The sequence below is a fragment of the Ambystoma mexicanum genome, chromosome 2q (assembly GCF_040938575.1).
Source record: "Ambystoma mexicanum isolate Mex_15411 chromosome 2q, UKY_AmexF1_1, whole genome shotgun sequence".
NCBI lineage: Eukaryota > Metazoa > Chordata > Amphibia > Caudata > Ambystomatidae > Ambystoma > Ambystoma mexicanum.
The window spans coordinates 1,164,666,751-1,164,681,840 of NC_090924.1; positions in this window are offsets into that span (position 1 = coordinate 1,164,666,751).

The window sequence follows — 15,090 nt, forward strand, 5'->3', positions numbered from 1 at the left end:
GTATAGTTCCTTTTCTGGCTATTTTTTTTACATTTGTACCCACACTGCCATTGGTTTGGTGTATGGCTGTACTGTGGAACAGGTGCTTGTTCCTTTCATTGGGACATATATGTTTTGCAATACAGTTTCTGCGGTTTTGTTCTTCATTTCCTCTTGCAGCTTCCTTGCTTGTGCTATGTGTGGAAACAATGAGTCCTCTATCCGTTGTGTCCGTGTAGAGAGTTTCTCCGAGTTGGCTCTTGTCTTCTTAAGAGTTTCTGGTATGATGGTTTCTGTTGGTTTTCCTCTTAACTCTTCTTTTCTCATAACATCTGCTGTGAAGTTTCCTATGTCGGGCAGTCTCTTCTTGTCTGCTGTTTGTGTTTGTGGTTCTGTAGTCATTGACACTAGGCCTATTTCGTGTGCATTCAGTGTTTGCGTGTGTGTAGTTGTCAGTGATGTTACTTCATTCATTCCTTGCCGACCCTGTCTTCAGCTCTCCTTTCAATTTGTTACCACAAGAGTGTGTGTATCACTGGTAATCACATTCATTTCAAGTTCATTCATTCTGCCATCAGATTTTCTAGGTACTGGAATTAGTATATAAGGTCCTGGGGGTTTTTGTGGGTCTTATGCGTGCATCATTAGATGGTTGCACTGAATATGGAACGCTTTGTGCACCAATAAAGAATGCAATTCTGATCGTTAATGACAATAAAATAATGATGAATATGATGCAAATATACATTATGCCCCTCTAAGTCAGGCGGCAGCATTTTCTTCCAGAGAAGCGGGGGTGCCTCTCTTCTAGTGGGAGGACAAGGTTGCTGTTCTGGGCCCCCATCTCGATCATTCGACAAAAATGTCAATGTTATTATTTCCTTAACCCATATTGTCTTTAGAATACTGTGTTCAGGAGTGTTGGATGTTCCACAAGTGTCCCCCCTCTCGTGGGTGACGTATTGTCTCTTATTTCTGGATAGAGTTCCTCTGTTAAGACTATGGGAAAAAATCTAATTAGCTAACACTTCAGTAAGTCTTTTTACTGTACATGTTCAAAATAGGTGAGTTCCCAATCCACCTCTCTAATTTGCTTCAATGCTGAGGACATGGTGTATGCTGGTCAGATACGAAGAGTAAGTACAGAAAATATCCAATGCAAATTAAGTTCTTGACGCTGCTTTCTCAATCTGTCTCTCATTGAACACTCTTTAGAATCTCCTCAAATAGCTCCTCTGATGGTTAGAAAGTTCCACTTGAAGCATGATTCCATGCAAGAGCATTCCCATCTGTGCAACATTAGTTGGATCTCTGATGAAAGTGAGGACGTCAACATTGATTGGTCTCCCCACTAGCTCTGGAAAGTCAGTAACTAGGCGAAAAAGGACGTTGTGTGCCAACCTGCTGTCTTCTGGCGACAGGGACAACTGTCATGTCTTTGTTGAGGTTCAGGATTATATGTTCTTTCCTTGATGTAAACAATGTCTGCCCTGTCCGGTCGCATGGAGTGCAACCAGAATGATTATCTTATTTAAGAGATGGCTCAAATGTTCTGTATTTGCTGGATTGCGAAGAAATGTGAGTGTGTCTGTTGTTCTCCCAATGAGAGCTGGACAATCTTCGATTATGCAAAAGAACAGTGTGTCGATGAGCTCATCTATCCCCCCATGTGTTGGGACTATTTTGTTCTTCCCCACTGTACTCTGGGAGTAGAACAAATCGTTCGGCAATGACGGTGAGCAGTTGTCTTATTATCTTTTCATTTTCGGGATCTTTTAAAAAGTCAGTGACACTGGTGAGCCTTCCTACCAATGACGGGTATGACTTTAGCACTAAGTCAAAGTAGGTGATTACGTCCTTTGCGATGTTACTACTGTGATTACGAACAGGGTTATTGTGCAGAAAGAGTAAGGATATTGGCTTTTCTTCCAGCTTATATGTCCTCGATCAAAACTTCTCATGTTCTCCTTTCTTTATTAAGGCTTTTGTGTATCTTCGTTCAAAGTTCAATAGCTAATGACCTGTGTTGTGGCTTACACGTCTAATTTTCTTCTTCACCCTGACACTAGGATGCACAGAGTGCCCGTTTTATATGTTCTTTTCCCCTTTTTTTGCTTAGAGGATGTGTCCAATTTTAAGCCACACTTGCAAAAAGTTCCTTGTCTTTGTCTGGCTGATTATGCATCCTTCTTCCGCGTCATGGATCTCGTCTGTACGTGCTCTGGTTCTTCCCCGTCGCTCGTCGATTCCTCTCATTGGGGTGCAGGCAGGGGGCCTTCTCCAATGTAGGGTTTGATATCACAGAGAAAAATTCATGGTCTCCTGCCTTGCAGTTTCGCTGCAGATGGAGTATAGTCCTCCACTATAAAGGGACGTTGAATCTTGGCTCGTCCCACCTTTTCCTCGTATGATTTTTCACGAGGACGGCATCTCCAGGGAACACGGGTGGAACACGTAGACCTTGAACTTCGTCTGTTGTAGTGTCTCCTTCTATGTTGTGTACTGCGCTGCATCCTTTTCGTTGTCGCTGCAGCTAGTCTGAAATTACAGTAAGGCAAGATGTCATGTAGTTCAGATAGTTTTGCATTTCAGATCCTAAAATCTCTCCTGCCCACTGGGCATCACATCTAGCTCTGTCTCAGTGTGTTAGGGGAGTTCTCATGTGGCTATCTCGTGTGGTGTAAAATGATGGTCGGAGCCGGGTTGGTTCCAAAGAGCATACAATGCCAGTGGAAGACAGTGCAACCATCTCTTCTTTAGAGTAAGCTTCAACTTGGCTATCCTTTCCTTTAACAAGCCATTGAGCTTCTCACAGATTCCATTACCTTGTGGATGATACGCCAACGAGAACTTGTGCTTTATACCAAGCAGTAAGTTAATCTGCTCGAATACAGTATTGACAAAATGAGGGCCATTATCTGATCTCATAACTTCGCAGACCCCCCCATCTGGGGAAAACTTCCCTCACTAAAATTCTGGCCGCACAGGTAGAGTTTGGGTGTGTACATGGACCTGCCTCAGTCCATCTAGAGAATGGACACACCACAACAATTAAGTATCTGTACCCATCACATACTTGAATCATGTCGACGTAATCGACGTGCAAGTGCACTTTTAATGTGTGCCCTGCTGTAAATTGCTGACAAATTAAACAATTCACCATGAAAAATGCAACATGCTCTGCTAAATTCGGTATGAACCCGTCTTCCGTGAGCGTTGCTGCTAGATTCTCTTTAGTTATATGAGCTGGGTAATGTAACTGCTCCAGCACTATTTTTAATGGGGCCACAGGCATTACTGGTTTACCAGTGCTGTCTTGTTGCCACAAGCTGTCAGAGGGGTGTAAAGAACACCCTCAATGTTTCCTCAGGTTCTTCTCTTCCTGTGGTGCCTCCCCTTGGAGTTCCATTAGTTGTGTTTGCCCCAAATCGCTATAACTTTCAGGCATAGTTCGTGCCACTATCATCCTTTCATTGATAGGGATGACTTCCACTTCCATGATCATCTCATCTTTGGATGCCATTCGCTTGCCCTCCGTGTCTGCTGCATGATTTCTGCGTGAGATGAAATCTGTCCCTTTCATAGGGGGGGCGCATTTTACGACTGCTATGCCCACTGGGAGCTGTAGTGCCTTGATCAGCCTGTCCAATAAGGCTGCGTGCTGTACTGGCGTGCCGTCCGCTCGGAGGTAGCACCTCCTTTTCCAGCACGCTAAGCCTGCATGCACTGTCGACGTCACATAGGCAGAGTCACTGTATACTGTTACTTCCTGGTCTGCGTGATTCTCAATGGCGAGTATCAACGCCAATAATTCTGCTGCCTGCCCTGAATAGTGAGATGGTATTCGGCCACTAAGAAGTATTTCGAAACTCTCCATTTGCTGTGTGCTTCATCACAGCAACACCTGTGTACCTCTGCCCGTCACTTTGGTCGATCCTTGAAGACCCGTCAATAAAGACGATCTCTCCTCCTGCCAAGGCATTTTCTTTTACCCTGGGAATTTCATCATAGAATTCTTCATAATTTGCACAGTCATGTATTTGCTCTCCTTCGGTGACTGGCTCCGCTATAAACATAGCTGGGTTCACTATCTTACATCGGACTGTCGTAATCGATGGATTTGATATGATTACTTCATAAGCAGAAGCTCTCTGAGATGTCAATGTGCCCTTTGGTTTCTCTAGAATGGCAAATAGCGAGTGCTCGACGTACGTCATTGAGCATCCCATTATGATGGTTGTAGCTTTCTCTATGGCGAACACTGCGGCAGCTAAACTTTGTTCACATGGGAGGGGGCCTCTCATTACTGGGTCCAGATTCCCACTGTAATATGCTACGGGTTTGTACCCCAATTAGGTTTTTTGAGCTAGCACTGCCGTCATGACGCTGGCATTTGTGTGTGAAAACAGGTAAAATTCCTCTGCATAATTAGGGATCCCTAAAACTAGTACTGTGCAGATAGCTCTTTTGAGTTCAGAAAACCCTTTCTCCATGGTCTCAGACTATTCAATCTGTCCTTTTGTCACTTGGGCCTTCTTTAGGGCCTGGAGTAAAGGCTTAGTGTAAGAGCTGTAATTGAAGACCCATGCCCTGACATAGTTGCATAGACCTAAAAAGCTTTGCATCTGCTTTATCGTGTGCGGCTCAGCCATGTTCAATATGGATTCAGCCCTTTCTGGGGTCACTTTCTTTCCCTCATGTGAGATCAATTGGCCTCTGTACATCACTTCTTGTTGACAATATTGTAACTTTCCTTTGTCAACCTTATAACCTTTCTCAGCCAGTATAGTCAATAGCTGAATAGAATCGTGCCTGCATTGCTCTTCTGTTGTGCTGCAAATTAAGATGTCATCCACGTACTGTAGGACAATGCTTTCTAATGCAATGCTGCTCAAGTCCATCTGCAGGACTCTATTGAAAATGGAAGGAGACTCACAGTACCCCTGTGGCAGCCTTGTGCTTTTCAGACGCATCTGTCTGAATGTGAATGACGTCAGATCTTGTGAGTCACGGTGCAACAGGAATGAGAAAAATGCATTTTTCAAGTCAATCACCGTGAAATATTTTGCCTCAATGGCTATATTACATAGAATTGTAGCTGGGTTAGAGATTAGAGGGAACTCGGCCTCAACAATATCATTTATTGGGCATAAATCCTGGATTAAACGCCAAGACCCTCCCTTTGATTATTTGATCGGATAAACCGCGGTATTGCATGACGTCACTAAAATGCCCTGTTCCATCATTGCAGAAATTGTCTTACAAATCCCTTCATCTGCCTCTCTGGACATGGGATATTGTCGAGCTTTGGGTAAAATTGCTCCTGTTTAATCTTCACTTCCCCAACCCCCTGCAAGAGGCCTATGTCATAGGGGCCTGTAGTCCATACTGGGACAGGCACCTGAGCCATATCGTCATCAAAATACTCAGGACTATTTAGTGTGTGCATCATTCTCTGGAGTACCTCTCTCTTGATCATCTTCACCCATAAGGTGAGACTCACCTCCAACATTGTCTCTCCTATGTCTGTTTGCTCTTCAAACAGATTGTCATCGGTGACGTCAGTCACTCGATATCCTTCTTCAATAGCGATTATCGCGCACCATTGTCTGCTCTCGTCATCGTCACCGTAAACCAAGGCTATTTTCCCTCGTATAGTAGCTGGGTGTATCATCCCTCCTCCTCGTGCATCGGTATTCTGGGTCTAAATAAGAACTCATAAGGGGTTCTCATGATTCTATCTGCCAGGCCTGGTATTCCTGCCATAAGCACGCATATGCCATATGCGAACATTTCTGGCTCTACAGGTATGGCCCTCATGGCTATGTGTCCTGAGTATACCCTAACTATTTTGCATACATTTGAATAGTGCATTCCTAGAGTTTAACATACGAGATTGTCATGTTTAACTTCGTCATTAAATCTCTTCCCAAAATATTGACTGGAGTCTGACGTGAATATAGTAAAGGCACGTTCATTTCACATTCTCCTATAGAGACTGGAAGTGTGTTTGTAAAGGGAACACGACTTGTCGCTCCCGTGAAACTCTATTTATGGACTCGCCGGACAAGGAAAACTTGCCCTCATGAATACACAAGCGCGTTGAACCCGTGTCAACGAGAAAGGAATATTCCCTATCCCCTGTAATGACATCCACCCTTGGTTCCCTGTGAGGGTCTGTTGTCACTGATAGGATTGTAGAGGAGGTCCCAGACATGGCCTGACCCCTTCCCCTCATTTAGAGGTACCAAGAGCGTACTCGCCAAGGTATGTGACGTATGAAGAGCAAATTAACCTACAAAGAGCTGCACTGGGACTTTGCCCAGTATACATCAGAAGATCCATACCAGTTGAAGCACCCATAACCAGACAACCCTGGGCAGCACGGTACGCTATCAGACAGACATACCAGCCGCTGATACGAAATGAGGAGTACCTACACACGGTCCACAAAGAGACCCCAAAAGCCTTAATGGAAGCCCAGTGGAAATGAAACAAGGGCCTGAACAGACCCGTGAATGAACAAAAGCAGCTATCGAAGATAACACGCCAGTGCGAGTAACTACGAAATTGAATGGAATAGGCACAGAGAGGAGACAATTTTACAATGTGAGGAAACAGCGCTACGAGACAAGATGGAAGCAACCGTCCTGTTAAATGTGTGTAAATAGGCTTGAAACGCAAGATGCTAAGAAATCGATATTGCTTGCAATGCTTAGTAGAAGATATAGCGGCAAGCTCCAACCATATAACTACCTCAATAAGGCACATTATACAAGTGCGACTTCATTTTGGAAAAGCAGAAAGGTACCCAGGCGGCCAGAGGCCTGACAGGCCGAGTTTCGAAACCCAGCCAAAGGCAAGAGAAGGAGCGGAATCGAAACTCAACAAAGAGCGGCTCATGCCTAGGAAATCGAAGTCGACCAGAGAAGGGGAGGAGAGCGTCAGCTCACAAGACTCCAACTTCAGAGCATACCAGCCTGCCTCATGAAGGTCAAGATAAGGGGGGCCCATGCAGGTGGCTAGGCTGACACAGAATTAAATGCACTAAAAGCTGGAAACTGAAGCAGATTCATGGTGAACTAACACGTGACCAGCCAGGCGCGAAGAAGTACCATCGCCTGATGTCATCCAGGACCCGAGGATGCCATAACTTTTCCCGATAAGAGACTACAGTTTCGAGGCCATCCTTAGCCAACTAATTGACACGTCGCCCTAAAACACTGATTGATGGAAGGGAGGCTGGGTGAAACCTGGGACACTAGGCACAGAGGTGTCCATTCTGCATGCTGCTAATTAAAAGTGGAAATTTATGTCTAGGGGTGTAACCTGCCCAATCACAATGGACCAAGTTATCTGGAGTCCTATAGATATTGTAACTAATAGGACGTTGTAGTTGTAGTGACGTCTATCACGCGTGATGTAGAGGGATGGGCGTAGACGCTCACCCGATAAGAGTTATCCAATCCGCATGCCCTATTATCATATACAGATATAACACCTATACTTAAGTTACCTTTCCAAACCAATTATATTGCATGATGATTTTTTATAGAAATTAGACGTCAGTGATGACTATTTTTGCCTATAAGAAGTGCTGTCCGACTGAAGTTCGAGGAAGTCGGAATGAGAGAGGTGATCGCAATGCTGCTGATTTCCATTTGTTTCTCTGTTTGATGTAATTGTCATTAAACGGACTTCCCTTTTCCAACTTACTGAGTCCTCATTATTGAGTCGTGTTGGAGTAAGTGTACCCCCTGTCCTCACATTGTGCAGCTATCTTGTTTTACAGGGTCTGGAGGGTGAGCGCTGACCTATGGGCCCGTCAGTGAATTCCTCTCCTCCCGAACACTTGGTAGCGTGAGGATGGTTTCGGCCTTCGATTATTGATTATCAATTCATATAGTCATAAGACACCTTTAGACCGACGGCACGAAGTAACTCTAGGCCTTCGGTAAGATCACGAGTCCTTTCGCCATTCCGGCTGAGTAGACTGAGAAGCTCCCCCGTGGACAATGATAGAGTAAAACTTCAAAAATCTGCAGTGGGTCTGAAGGAACCTGCCTTTCCAAGCATAACCCTTCTCATTCCCACGGGCAGCGGATCGGCGAAAACCTTAAAAGCAGGAAGAGGAAGGGGAGGTGATCCAGAAGTTCCAGAGAGGAAAAGATGCGATCGGTGAGTGAAACAACAAACTCGTTACTTTGGTAAATGTCTCGTAGGCATTAGAGTAAGTAAGGGAAAGGTAACGGAGGGTGGCGGAGAAAAATTAACGTAGTTAGAAGTAGAGGAAACTGTATATATATATAGGGGGTAATGACTTGAGATAAAATGTGAGGATTACCATGGGCACCTGAGACAAAACGTAAGGATTACCAGGGGGGTACCTGAGACAAAACGTAAGGATTACCAGGGGGGCACCTGAGAAAAAAACGTAAGGATTTGCCTTGTTCCTGCGCTTTAAAGAGTGGTCAGAAGGAACGTGAACCCATAGCCCACAGTGGGGGGACAATTTAGGCTACGGTGACGATTAAAGACGGCATCAAAGGGGTTTGTTCACATCCCATGACAGGGTATTGATTAGTAGGCAGGTATATGTATGACCAGCTGGTGTCCGTCTAGTCTGTCGAGTGTCTGTCATATGTGTCTTGTTGTATGCCAAATGTAAAATAATTGTATTAATGATTGGTTGAAATGCATTTTGGGTTTGAGTGATTCTGTAACTAAGAGAGAATCGCCTTTGAATTGATGGCTTTTGAGTAAATTGTTGGTATACATTTTGGCGGGAAAAGATTGCATTGGAGCTTGTGTATGTGGTGCTCGCTCATACCATTGGAGGGTTAAATAACTGTGTAAATACTGTTAGTGACGAAATTAAAAATGGAGGAAGTTACCCCACTTGCACATTTGTGCATGCAACTGCCCAAGCATGCACCCAAACTAAAGAAATACAGCCAGGAGTGGGTTAAGGGTACCGCCAATAAGATGCTTATGCCGTGGCCCCAGAACGGGTCACTCTCTAAGGCTGCTTTACAGCACATGACTACCTTCCTACACGCCACATATTCGGGCAAGAAGTTAGAGAAACGTCTTGCTGTTCTAGACTTGTGGAAAATGTTTGAAGAAACAAAGGTGGAGAACCACCCACAGACTGGATACTAAATGTATGTACAGAGGGGGGTGAGACGCCTACCGTGCCACCTGCCCTGCCTAAGCCAGTCATTGCAGGAAGCAAGTCAGAGGGTCTTTACCCACTAAGAGATCTTAAAGCAGCCATGGGGTATAGCAACCCCGCAAATGAGTCGCCTACTTACAGTAGTGACGATAATAAGGGAAAAGAACAGGAAAACAATATCGCCTCTGCAGTCTCAAGGGACAAAGAGAGATGCGAAGATAAAGAGAAAGATTGGGCACGGAGTTGTGCACCTCCAGATAAGGAGAAAGAGGGAATTAAACATAAAGGAAATGAAGGTAGAGGTGATGAGATAGCAATCGCGAAAGACGAATGGATGGGAGATCAAATATTACAGAAGTTAGATGGAAAAGGAAGTTATGATTTGAGGCCAAGGGAGAAGTCTGATGAGACGCAAAGGAGAGAGAAAGAGAAAGGGATGGAAGAAAGAGATGAAAGGACTAGAAAGAAAGATAGGCTAAGGCGAGAACAACTATATCGCGAAGAGCAAGGAATACTGCTCAGTCGCACACAATACGCAGCCTATAAAAAGTACAGGCAGAACATGTTAAGGTTTGAGGAAGAAAGGAGAGTGCACGAAAGGAAAGTAAAAAAGCGGGAAGATGAGGAAAGTAGAAGGGCAAAAGAACGTAGAAATGAATGGATGAGGGAAGAAGATAAGGCTAGGGAAGAAGCAAAGAAACGGAAGGAAATAGACAAGGAAATAGAACGCAAGCACAGACAGAGGGCACGGGATCTTGAATATTTGGAGCGGGAAGTGATTAAACCCAATCCTACAGTAGAATGGGAAGACATAGAAGAATTCTTTCCTGCAAGTGATGCGGTACCAGGTACAAGCGGGACAAATATTGAAGATGACTTCGACACCAGAAACATCGGGGAAACGATCGATAAAATATACGACCAGATGGGGCTAGAGCAGATATCCGATGGGGGAAGGGAAGATGAGCGCTTAGAGAGCACTCAGCTATATGACACTGAGGATGTCAGCCGAAGTATTGGGAGCAGGGGACTGTCCCTAGACAGGCTGGAGATTGGGCAAAACGAAGAAGATGCTAGGAGTTGTGTAAACTGGGAGTACTCAGAATCTGACTCTGGTGGGGAAACGGAGGATGTGGCTCATGAAGAAGGGAGTCGGTGCGAAAAACGTCTCCCATGGGACCAAGGGGTACGATGGTCAGATGGTAGCGGGTCCACAAGTAGGGTACCGAAGTCTGCCGCACAGTCCGGCCCCCATGAAGGAACACCCCACGGTCAGAGGGGGCATCAGCACCTGCCTATGCAGACAGATTAAGGGCATTGCCAGGTAGATGGCAAGGTGGGAATGCCACCGCGGCGACAGACCAGAGAGCTATGGAGAAAGAGAAGGAGGACTGGGCTTTCCAATTCCCGTTGCTAGAAAAGGGGGGAGCCAGACCCCAGTATATTCCATGGCCACATATACAAATAAGCTTCCAATGCTGACATCGGGAGCGGAAAGTGGATACACGAGCTAGAGAAATTTACGGGGGTGTCACCTTAGCTGTAGGGGACATTAAGGGCCTCCTAATTGCCATACTTGGTGAAAGAGCAGATGATGTATGGAAACGGGCAGGCTATCCTAGGGTAACCCTAACTAACACCTCCCATGACGGAGCACTGTTTAATAACTGTAGGGCAGCAGTGTGGAAAGCTCTGCAAACGCTGTATCCAGACACTTCTGATAAGGGGGCTATAATGACTCGAAAAATGAAATAGTCAGAGGACCCGTTGATTTATATCCAGAATTTTCAGGATGCGTGGGTGCTCAAAACGCATGAGTTTTGGACGAAATCTATCCCTGTATTCTACCACATATTATGCCAAGGGTTCCCTGAACCGGTGCAGAAGCAGCTCAAAAAATTGGTAGGAGTAGAAGCAAAACCATGGGCTGAAATACAGTTGACAATTGCACACTACTGTAGATTGTTGCAAGAAAAGAATCGGAAAAAGGAGGCAACTCGTAAGGGCGAGGAGGCGAAGCTGGTGCAAAAGAAGCTCTCGAAGTATGCTCTCGAGGGAGCCACATTCACCAGCCCAGCCAAACCAAGCGCACAACAAGCGACCAACCCATCGCAGAATAATTAGGGTAACACAGGATTTTACCCAAGAGGAAGGGGTTTTGGAGGAAGAGGATGGCAGAGGAATCAAGGAGGGTTTTGAGGTGTTAAGGGACTTCAATTCAGCACACCACCTAAGTCAATGCCTGGTCTGGGATGCCCAAGGGAAGCCCTTATTTATATATTTTTATGACAAGTTATAATCTGGATGATAAACCCTTGTATAACGCACCTCTCTTTGAATCCCCCTGACCTCACTGAGCCAAGAAGTAGGTTTGTTTTGCAAATTAAAAGATTTATTAAAGATTTATTGAAAAATTAAACAAGATATATATCACACTTTTATAAATAAATTAATATTTGATAGCACATTTGATAGCACACTTATGAATATGACAGTGATCAACAATGGATAATATTACACTAGCACACTTTTGTAACCACTTAGGAGTTGGTATCGAAAGGATAAGGTAGCTGAGAATGCTTTTATGGTTTCAAGGAAAAACAATGATGGAAAGAATGCAGCACAGGGATAAACTGATATGGTTTCAACAAGAGATAATGTAATCACTTTTCCCCTTGTGGCAATTAACTCCCCCCCCTATGTAATGTAAAGAAATGGACACAGTTTTCAGGAATACAATCAAAATGCAATTCAATGTTCAATTCTAGTAATCTTGGAGTAACCGGTATGCTTTTAAAACATGCAGAAATATTCTGAATGTGATTTGTACTGAAGTGAAAATATGCTAAAAATGATTTTAATTCCCTATATTCAGGGTAGGTGACAGCTTCTTTGAATTAGATCAGGTCAACACTATCAGTGATTCATGAGGGATTATTAGGTTGAAAATGGATTTCAGCAATGCAAAGCAAAAGACAGCGATTTTTGACAGGTGGTGAAATGAGCTAGTTGCAATTCGCGGCACTTTTTCTGAGTGCGTTGAGCGCGATTACGGAAAAACTATAAGGAAGTCAGTTTAGGGCTTGTTGGAAAGCTGAAGGTCTTAGCTTTAAAATGAAAGTTAAATCTCGTTCCTAGCACACGCGGTTCCAAAGATACGGACAATTTTGTGGAGGTAGATTTTCAGAAATAAAGTAGTGATTCAGAATGACAAAATGCCACTTTTACAGGGTTAAAAGTCAGAGAATGGACACGATTTCTATGATGCAGTTCTGGACAGGTTAAAATGGTTTGAATCAGATTATTTTAGACTAAGAGATTGGTTCTGGCACAGTTTTCAGGATACTCACTCCTAGTCTTGGAAGGAATGGGCCTCCGTCACGGATCTGGTCAACAGGTTTAGCTGTGGTTCTCTTGCCACGGACGGTCTCTGGTACCCGTTCTGCTCACAGCGATCTGGGTCAGCTCTGCTCTGCTGGTCTGGATCTCTGGTTCTGACAAAAGTTCTTGGCACTGCACAGCGGTCTGGTCTGGATACAGCACTGGGTTCTGGCATAGGGTTCTAGCCAGAATCAAACAGCACAGCCCGGCTGTTGAAGAGTCAGGTTGCAAAAGATTTTGAGGCCTGCTGAAAAGGATTCTGCTTGTAGTTCAGGCACCTCTGCTTAAAGTTCTGGAGTCTGGAGTCTAAGTTCTAGATCTGAACTCTCCTGGATATTGTCTGGTCCGGCAAAATGCTTTGCAAGAAATCAGTTTGAAATGGAAAAGTGAATGTCCCTACCTGGGTCTCACTGACTCCTTTTATGTCTTTTGAAAATGGGTGTGTGTGCGTGGGCATAACTAAGCCTTCCCCTCACAACTTATCATTGGCCAAGTTCTCTTCTCTCCCTTGATTGGGGGAAGGAAATGGAGTGTCATCGTGATGAGGTAGGTTTATGGGTCAGAGGATTCTCCCCTTGTCAATTTGCACACAAATCTATTTTTGATCCAAATACATATTTATCTATGTACAATTTTTCTAATATTATATGTCCAGTTAACATATTTTCTGTAGCACCAAATCATCCGATCCCTGTCTTTGCAAGATGTCGTGTCTACTTCTGACAGAATTATGCCCTTTTCATCAAGAACACAACCTCTAAACTTTTCCAGAATTTACACAAACATGCGCAAGTAATATGGCCATCAGATGATAAAGTGTCAGATTTTTACCATACAGACATTTGGAGTAATACCTTATTTTCCGCTACTACGCCCAATAACATACCACAGAGTCCTAACACCTCTTAAAATGTGCACAGAAAAATCACAAGAATAAATGATATTATTATATAATTTTGACAATTTCGTACTCTGAATTATCCATCTTTTTAAAATTATGCTCTGGCCCAGATGGGTGTGGTTTAGGTTCCAAAGCACATGGGGGGATTTCTGTCTGTCCCTGCCTCCAGCTCAGGTGGCTCCCAGAAGCACTGCTCCTCCCCATTTCTTCCAAGAGGAAGCCATTTACGACCCCCCTAATTTAACATTTGCCTGAGCCAAGGAAAGCTCATTGTTCTGTTTCCTGCAGCCCCAGGTACCCGACCCCTAATTCAAACAGAGAGGTGTAATCTCCTTTTGGTGGGAACGGCAGAAGGCAGCCAGGCCTGTGAATGCAGTTGCTGGGCAAGTTTCAACTCCTGTCGGGGGTAGTTGCCGGGCAGAATTCAATCTCTTCAAGCCAGGCTTCAGCTAAATGTCACTTTTGTTCCAGTTTCTTTCATGCAAATCAAACTTACAATTTTGACAAATGCAGATAGAATGCTGATTCTAAGTTCAAAACTATGACATTTAAACAGTTGCAACCTATGTGACACTCCAAAGTAAATCACTCATTTATTTTAAACATTTCGATTTTAGTGGCTTTAAGTCCAATTTCACTTGAGCTGTTGACATCCACAGCTCAGCCAGTTTTGTTATCAACATTGCTTTAGGCTCTTCATCTTTCCAGATTTTGTATGCACACAAGACTACATTCTGCCAAATGTCTGCTGGTGTTCAGTGAGATTTTTGAATATCTTGCAATGTTTAAAATAGGCATTTGTAGCTTGCATTTCAGAGAAACAAAGGTGATTTCAAGGTGCTTTTGAGCTAACAGGCACTGCTGTTTTTCCTTTAGCACCACGTTTCACTTCGGCCCATCACGCTCACACTGGCGGGTGGCATGTTAGGCGACCATTTTGGTGTGCGCAAAACTGCACGGTTTTCCTGGATTCTGGTGCAAATGTGGGCTTTTCGGCCATCTTGGATTTTCTAAGCCCACAGCACCAAATGTTGCAGCATAATAACTTGAACGTGGGTCAAGACACCTGACAGAGGTAACCAGGGAGGCTTTCAGAATAATCAAAATGGCTTTCAGAACACGCAGTTGGCCGGTCCAGCTATGCCAGATGGACAGATGGCCCAACCATCGCCAGCGTATTGGCTGTGTGGAATGACAGGACACGTGGTGCGCATGTGCAGAAGCCAAGGCATGTGGCAAAACAGCCAAGGGATGGGGGGCAGGCATGGTGAATCAGCCTGCTGTCCCAGAAAAGGGCGGTGCACAAAATTACACAGTGCAGCAGCAGGCGTCAGGCGTGCAGCAAGGTGCACAGCAAGTGGTTCAACCACCGAACATGGGGAACTTGCCTCAGGAACAACCCCAGCAGGCACCACCGCAAATGTCACAGGGCAATAGCTCCGGAGGGGGAGTTAACCCTGGGGCTGGGGGAAATAAACAAGTATACAGTGGGCCAAACTTATATATGAAATAGGACAGCTCACGGGGGACTCTGATGTGCTCTATCCCATCAGTGACACCAGACCCTAACAGGGAACCAAGGGTGAATGTCACCATAGGGGGGAAAGAACATTCCTTCTTAGTTGACACGGGTGCAACGCGCTTGTGCATACGA